The sequence below is a fragment of the Poecilia formosa genome, unplaced genomic scaffold (genome assembly GCF_000485575.1).
Source record: "Poecilia formosa unplaced genomic scaffold, Poecilia_formosa-5.1.2 Scaffold3, whole genome shotgun sequence".
Taxonomy (NCBI): domain Eukaryota; kingdom Metazoa; phylum Chordata; class Actinopteri; order Cyprinodontiformes; family Poeciliidae; genus Poecilia; species Poecilia formosa.
In genome coordinates, this window is record NW_006799942.1 from 4548268 (window position 1) to 4556974 (window position 8707).

Sequence of the window (8707 nt, forward strand, 5' to 3'; positions counted from 1 at the left end):
AAGTAGATTGAAGGGGAAATATGGAGAGCCTCAAGCTTCATGAACCTACAGTTAGCAAAACAAATATTTAACTTGGACCTAGATATTTTGTCTTAAAGTAAAAAATGTTTAGCTCAGACTTAACCCTTTCATTGGGAACTAAACATTTAGCTTAATAAATATTTAATGTAAAGCTGCTTATTTAGTTTGTGAATTAAATATTTAGTTTGAAACTGACAATCATAAGTATAGGAATAACATGGGGAAATTATGACTTTAAAAAATGAACACACAATTTTTTCTCTATTACTGGCTAAATAAATCAAATTATTTCTGTTAATTTTTCACTGTGTAACTTTGCAAACGGTACACCACGTAAGTGCACAGTCATATTTTATGGTTTTCAGGCTGAAAAATGTTGAAGATCCCTGGTAAAGACTATACAAGCATTAATATACGTATATATGAATATTCATTTTGAAGATTCCAACTGTGAGAATGAATAGCATCCAGACAGTGCATCAGCAGTTTTTTACACTTCTGAATTGATGTGGAATGGTGCCATTCTCATTAACAAAAGCTCCGTCCCTACCGTCTTAGTATGCAGAGTTGGGTTTAGGAACACTTTCCGAGTGAGTGGTACTGAAACAATCGGTGTGCCACTCTAATCTCAACACTGCTGCTGAGCTTTGGATCTGGTTGTATTTGGCAGACAGTCTCCCCTTGTGGTGTGGCAGGCTGCAATAGCTCTGGTCTTTGTAGTACTTCATGGTTGCCAAAATCTAGAGGAAAGGTCATTTATACCGGTGACACAGTGGGAGAAAAACACTCAGGTGTCTGCAAGGGAAGCCAACCTCATACTTCAGTTGCTGGCACTTTGTATTGTTGACACACAATTCCTTCCTCTTGGTTTGCTGTCTTAGCTGGAGCTGAATATTTTAGTGTTGCCATTCCCTGTCTGTATTTGCCTCCCATGCTCTATCTAAACAGATCTTTTCTCCCAGTTTTGGTTTTGCAACTTAGCGGTAGGCCATTTGTGTGGACAGGAGTTCTAACAGTTGCCTCAAAACCACCTATTTCTGACCAAAACCAAACCCAACTTACAAATGTCACATACAAAAGTGCTGGAATGAATGTTCTTAAAAAGCACCACTTCAAAAAGAATGCCTGAGAAGTAATTTAATACATTAGTTGTGGTCAACTCTCCACTAATGTTCGCAGCGACACTCAACAATGGAGAACCTCTAGGTTCTGGTTCCAATGGACTAAAATAAACACAGATATTTAATTTTGTCATATAGAAATTCATTGCTGGGCCCAAACCCAATGATAAAGACTCCGATGAGCATATCATATATATGATGGAGGTGTTGTGACATGACTTTAGACAGGTTGTTNCTGCTGGAATGGATGTTCTTAAAAAGCACCACTTCAAAAAGAATGCCTGAGAAGTAATTTAATACATTAGTTGTGGTCAACTCTCCACTAATGTTTGCAGCGACACTCAACAATGGAGAACCTCTAGGTTCTGGTTCCAATGGACTCAAATAAACCCAGATATTTAATTTTGTCATATAGAAATTCATTGCTGGGCCCAAACCCAATGATAAAGACTCCAATGAGCATATTATTTTGATATGCATAAATATAAAACTTTCTGGCACCTTATTTTTTTTTTTAAATGTGCAACCTTTTGGATTTTGATGATCAAGTCAAAATCAGTCAAAAGATGTAAATCAATAGCTATGCATGAACTTTTTTTATTATTATTATTATTATTTTGTTTGATTTGTTTAACCCAAACAAAAAATAAAATCCACATCACACCTTTATGTAGTTCCGGTGGCTTGACACTGCCCCACACGTTTCTCTCTTCCTTATTGCTGCATGTTTTTAAAAGACGTGAGCTACTTGCATCACTGCGAAATCAGGTCATTAAGCTCAAAAAGCATGCGTTCCTGGCGCTCGTGATTAAACTCGTAATTATGCCGTCTACTATCACGTCTCTAATAGTAGACAGCATGTCAGTCATGTCCGTCTACTATTTTCACTTATTACTGTACAATAACCAAAAAGAGAGACGTAACGTCTACCATGACTATAGATTAGCAAAAAACTATAAATTAAACAGTGAAAAAACTTCTACTTCCGGTGCAAACCGGAAGTAATATCCACTATCGTTTCCACAATAACTTTCCCAGAAATAAAGTGGATAGGGTGCCATAAAGAGGATTCAGAAAAAAAGTAACTATTTTTTTAAAACTTATAGGTAATAATGATACTTTGTTTTTCCCTCTCCCCCTCACTGCTCACTCAGTCGCACTCTGCTCAGATGAGTAGGGTGAGTTTTGTAACGTGATTATCTTCAAAAACAATCATCTCGAAACGTTCCAAATTTTCTCGTGCGCAAGAAAGGATGAAATACAAAAGAAGAAGAGGAAAAACGTAAGCGAAACAGAGGTACAGTAAAATGAATATGATGAAATTACCCGTTGCCTTAGTTATTCAGCAGTATAGTATAGCTGCAACCTAGCCAGCTAAACACGGAGCTAATCAATATGTAGCCTAGCCAGTTTTTCTCAGTTGCTTTCACGCTGCACATTTTCAAAACAGTTAACACTCCGGTCAAATAGCATCACTCATGGTTAAAATAACATGTTCTAATTGTGTCAAAATATTCTACATTTTAAATAAAAGCAAATATCACCTTCAAACAGCACAATTTGCAACCAAGTTTTTCCCCCAAAAAAACTTTATTTGCAAATATATCATTTATTATATATATATATATATATATATATATATATATATATAATCTCCCAGGAACAACATCAGACATCTCAGTCCAGAAATGTGCAGTTCTAGGCACAGCCAAGATACTGCGCAGAACCCTCAAGCTCCCAGGCCTCTGGTAGAGGACCCGAGCTCAGAGGATGAGAGAGACCACCCGCGGAGGGTGAGAAGGGAATTTTTTAAATATATATATTCAAAGCAGTACATATTTAAACCGTTTTGATAGCTATTTAGCTATTTGATAGCTATTTTTGATAGTTTGAATATAATACTTGACAATGAATATGATATTTAGTCAATAATAATAATAAAAATAATAAAAAATAATAATAAAAAAATATAAGAAACTCAGAAGTATATGCATTTACCAATGAAACCAATTACGTCACATTCCCATAAAATAATAAATTGTGCTTCTATGTTGCTGTGGATAAAGCCACAGATTCTGCCGATAGGAATTAACAAAAGGACAGTGCCACAATAGGTGGAGAACAGTTTCAGGATATGAATTACAAAACGTACAGTAAATCTCAAATTCTTTATTGACTCTTGAATTAAAATACGGTACATTTTAGCAGGCTAGATTTTATGAATAATTTTATAGGAGACTTCTTTAATCTTCTTTGTAATCAAAAAATTTGTTCAGGAGAATCCTCATACTTTTCAGTGAAATTCCGACTACAAATCTATTCTAACGTTTAACACCAGAGCTGGATGTGTTAAAAGTTCCTTCAGAAAAAGGCTCGTATGAGTTTGTTGTCATTTTGCAGGATGATCTGCTAAACTAGTGTGATGGACTTGGGCTGCTTTAACATCCACATTAATTTTATTTTCTACCAGAAAATCCTGAAAGAGAATATCTGGCTGTAATTTCATAACCTTAAGCTCAAGTGCTCTTTGGCTATGAGGGAACACTTATTAAAAGCATTGCAGTGTACTAATTGTGAACCTGGTAAAAGTTCAAACTGATGGAGGTGTTGTGACATGACTTTAGACAGGTTGTTCATACTCTAAAAATTTTCACTATAACTAAATTAAAAGAATTTTGAAGAATGGGGAAAAAAATCATCCACGCTGATGTTAAGAACTCACAACGAGTACAGCAGTTATTAGGTTTTGTGGGCAACTGATTTTTGAAACCAGGTTTATTTGGAAATCTTCAACCCAAACAAGTGAAATAATTTCAAGAATGCATTTTGTATTAACTGTGGTTCTCTTTTCTGAATCTGAAATTTGATCAATTGCCTGAAACATTCAAGTGTGACAAAAAAGCCAAAAGGGAATAAAACTACAAGGCAGCAAATGCTTTTTTTAAAGCACTGCATCTTTGAAATTTTTGTGTGCATCTGTGTGCTTTTCTGCAATGAGTGGTTCAATTCACTTTACCTGTTGGCACATAGGTGGGCAGAACTTTTTGAAGAGTTTCTGAGAGTTTCTATTTTGCTGTCATCAGGAAAAGTTAGCGTCACAAGAAAGTGCTCTGTGTCCTATCTTTAAATCAGTAATCGATGTGTGAGATGTTTTGTCTGCTTCTGAAACTGTTCTTGCGTGTTTTAGGTCCATCTATACCTGTAGATTCACTGGAAGCTGCAAAGAGACTGTTCCTCTTCAGGTTTGAAGATGCATCAGGCAGTGAGTATGTCTCTCATACAAGGAGGAGGTCATTTCTTCTTTTACACTCACTACAATCAAGGAAGGTCATTGAGTGACTAAAACATTTTTTTTAAATAAATCAGTTTTTGTGCTGAGAAAATAAACTCCAAGAAGCACTGTGGCACCTGGATGTCTAAATAAATCTTCATAGACATGCAACAAGAAACTAGACCTAACTTTTAGACCTGTTCTTCAGCAAACAATTACTTATTACCTACAAACAGAATTATATTGTCTGTGTGTGTTTGAGTCTTTGTTCTAATCAATAAGCTTAGAGGCAACTGCCTACTGCTTAACATGTACTGTACAAGCATTTTTATTTTTCTGAATGTTATTATAACTCTGAACAAACAGAGTATTTTACAGGTTATGTGTATTTGCACAATTCCCATTTCTAGTTAAAATAGAAAACACTATTTTTTTTTTTCTTTTTTCTTCTTAATGGATGTTTCTTTTGATCCATATTTTTCCCTTTTGGTTTTGTGAATTGTTAGGTGAACCCATACAGAGGCACAGGGATAAAAGAAAATTTGGGTATAAAAGGTGTTGTGATTTATGTTGTGCCCCGCCTTGTTCCATCTGAGCCAAAGTGCTGGGCCCTCAGCTTGGCAACATGTGTCAGACCACATTAGGAAGACCAGTGAACAATGGACTCGGCCAGGAACAGGTGGTGGTTTCTTGCAACTCTGAGAGTTGGATGTGCATTAATGGTTGTGTGTGCGTGTGTGTTTGTGTGACAGGGAGTGAGAGGAAGATGGGTCTATCTGCCATCTGGAGCGCTGAGAAAATCCCAGGTGAGGCGGAAACTCGTATGCGCTGTTTCTATCAGTTCACTGACTGGCCTCTCTCCTGGATCCAAACACTTTTTAAAGATGACCCCCCTGGTTCCTTGCTATGGCTCCAGTGAAGGCACACACCAATTTGAGAGTGTGAAATGAGCCATTACAAGGTGTGCTGCTCAAGGCTGTGCAACTCTTACAGGCTAAGCAAAAATAAGATCAGCATGCCAAGAAATGTCAGCTGTATTCCTTTAATTTCTCATATCAACTTATTCAAAGCGTTTTTGAACATTTATCTCATTTATCAAATGCGTGTATGGATCAGATCATGAACCCAAATTTATGTTACTGCTGTCGTTCCAATGTAGAAAGCAAAATCCAGTTTTGTAGGAAAATTTTTAGTCCATGCAGTGCAAAATAATTTTCACGGTCCAAAAATTCAGGGGCAATTTTGATTGTATGTCATATTCGATTATTGATCTCCTTGATTAATTTGTTTTGCGAATCACAAAGACTGTATGAATGTGCCATAGGCTTTGCAATATTGTGGCTGTTAGCCAAGTATGGGAGATTTAAGGCGGAAATGTAATACATCGTAGAATAAAATAGAATAGAATCCTTTGTTGTCCCAGGAGAAATTCAGGTATAAATCTTGACTGCATATGAATAATTTCCCATTACTCTTGACGGTGTTGTTTGTGGCTATTGGCACCTTTAATTGAGAGAGTGCGGGTGCATGCATCTGAGAACACGCCACTGGCTTGGGTCACCTGGGAAACATCTGCCCTGTGCATCTAAGAATGCTTGTAACATAACATAATTTCCCCCTTTGCAGTTTTTCACAGTATTGATCTAGAGTTTAAAAAAAATTAGATGACAGCTTTCAGCTGAAGGTTGAGATATATTTTACTGTAAAATGATAACTTAATTAAAACATACCTGTCATATGTGTCGAGCTAGGTGTTTAAATTATAGGAACAAAATACTGTGGATGACTCTGTTTCCTTTGTGTTTGACAGAGGATGTTTTCACTTTAAAGCAGTGTGTGTGTGAACTGGAACTTGTGTCAATTAATAACTCAAGTAGGCAACTTTAAGGTAGGCAACATGAAAAATGTAACTTTATGAATAATGTACAGGCTGAATTTGTAAATAGGTGGACAATCACTCACAAGGTTCAATCTAAAAGAAAGACCTTGTGCCTACATCATAGAAACATAATATAAGAGATTAAACGTACTGTGAAACGGTATATAATTGTCAAATTATTACATAAAAGATTCATTCCATAACATAGGTTGTTTTTCAGTCATAGCAAATCACACTTTAAAAAACACCTTATTAATACTTGCTGTTGCGTAGAGCCTCTGATTACTGAGCTTCTGATATTTCCTGTGAGATTAGTTTTCTGATGCTTGACATTCATTTATATGTACATTAGTAAGTTCTCTGTTGCAGTTTTGCAAGCTCTTTTTCTTCTACCATATTCCCCTGATAAAATTACAAAGGTCGTGTAACCAAATGGTTCAATGCACAAAATGTTACTAAAGTTGGCAGCTTTAAAAAGAAAAGCCTTCTGTTTAAAACGTTCTTCCCTTTCTGTTTTTAGAGGCACTTTAGCTGTTTTTTATCTATGATTACAACAAGAATACGTCAAACTAGTCATTTATTCCGTTTTTCTCTGATGGGCTCTGCATTTTAAATACAATTAAACACTAGATGGATACTGTAGTGAGTGCCTGACACCTGCTTTTACTGAGCAGATTTACAGTCTGTGAACTGAGGAAAATGTTGTTCTTTTAAGACAATGGGTCTAGATTAACTCTTGGACATTCCTAAAATTATACAGGAACAATTCAAATCAAAGATTTTCATTGCTGTACTTCATTATACCTTTCACTCTTATAAAACAGCAAACATGAATATGCTTAATTAAGTTAAAGAAGATAACTGGTGTCCCAAAATGTATTCTGACAACATTTCAGTTTGAAAACATCCAGGTGATGTATGACTCATTGCATTGGTATTCATTCATTAGGCATGTGTAAGGCATGTAAAATCTCAGGGTATATCAGTTTGGATACACATATAGAACATGCTAATATCACAGTTCATATAACCAGCACAATTACCTGCTCATTTGACAGGATGGAGCATACAGAGAAGCATGGAGCGTACAAAGAAGCCTACTTCTATCTTCTAAAGTCGGAAGCATTTTCAAACTGCTGTTTTTAAGCAAGGGGTTTCTCATCATTATGACTGTTGCACACTTCCCATCCATTGTGAAGCTTTCCTTCAACCTTTGGATCAGAGCTATTGTACATGTCCAAGAAAATGTACCATTTTGACCTGCGCAGTTCTGAACTATATTGTTGTGGGTAACACACTTAATTTGGAGATAAAGATTTCCATTTCACCTTTCTAAAATATGACTAGGCATCTGTTCATGTACATATTTATTTCTTGTTTACCCTCTTTTGTTCATTTATGTGACACAAATTCTGTGATGTAGCTAATAAATTCATGACATAAAAGAGGTGGTGTTTGGTGTTGACGAACACCACCTCCATCAACCAGATTTATTAACACCTGATTGTTCATATGCTCAGATTGGCCAATAATTGGCACATTGTTTCAGAACGCACTTGTGGAACTTGTTATGAGATTATTTATACAACCCACTCCATGCCAGATTTTGATAAATTAGATTTGCATGAATCTAACAAAGCTAAAAAAAAAAAAAAAAAACAACATATGAACTAATATTTAAAAGCACAAAACTTGGTTGTTGAGGATTAAACATTTCATCATGCTATTTTTATTTTATTACAAGACCTAGCAGTGATTTAATATTTTCACAAGGATGCATATTGTAGCCTGTATAACATAATCTCGCAGGAAAGCACAGGGCAAAGTATCTAGGTGTTTTCGGAGTAGCTCCTACTCAGAATATAAGAGCTTCATCACAACAAAGCCACACTGGCAGAATCTATCTCTGTGTTGTGCTGTCTATGTCCCATTAGAGGTTGTGTGCTGCAGTGTCATTGTTTGTTCAGACTTCGTAAATTCTCCTTCATACCTTTTCTTTGTGTCATGATGTTTTCCATCAAGGTGAAGGAAAAGTGCTCTGGGAGAGACAAACAACATTAATCTCGTCTCTTGTAGTACCATACTTTCATGTATTCTAGTCTGATTTGCTTTCTGTTTGTCTCCCCCTTCCCACCAACATTACCTCATGAGTAGTCAGTTTTAGTTATATTCATATATTCCGGATATATTCTGCTGTCTGTTTCTTCATGTTCTCACTCCATCCAAACTTTGATTCTCTTCCTTACTATCTATAAACTTTGATGTTGTTTGTGTACTTTTTGTATTAATTTTTTTCTTTTTTAGGTTTTGTTGGCTCTAGTGGCCTTTTTTTGAAAGTAGTTCGACAGGAAAGAGGTTAATGAGAAAGGGAAGACATGCGGTAAATGTCACCAGGCCGGGAATCAAACCTGCGAC

The 8707-nt window shown here is 36.0% G+C and overlaps 1 long non-coding RNA gene across 1 annotated transcript; it reads left to right on the forward strand.

Annotated features, from left to right (window-relative positions):
* Positions 1-4327: 4327 nt before the first annotated feature.
* On the forward strand, positions 4328-8494 carry LOC103140734 (uncharacterized). The gene is made up of 3 exons (XR_001662895.1): positions 4328-4404; positions 5166-5219; positions 7351-8494. It is a non-coding gene; the product is annotated as an uncharacterized LOC103140734 (long non-coding RNA).
* Positions 8495-8707: the final 213 nt, after the last annotated feature.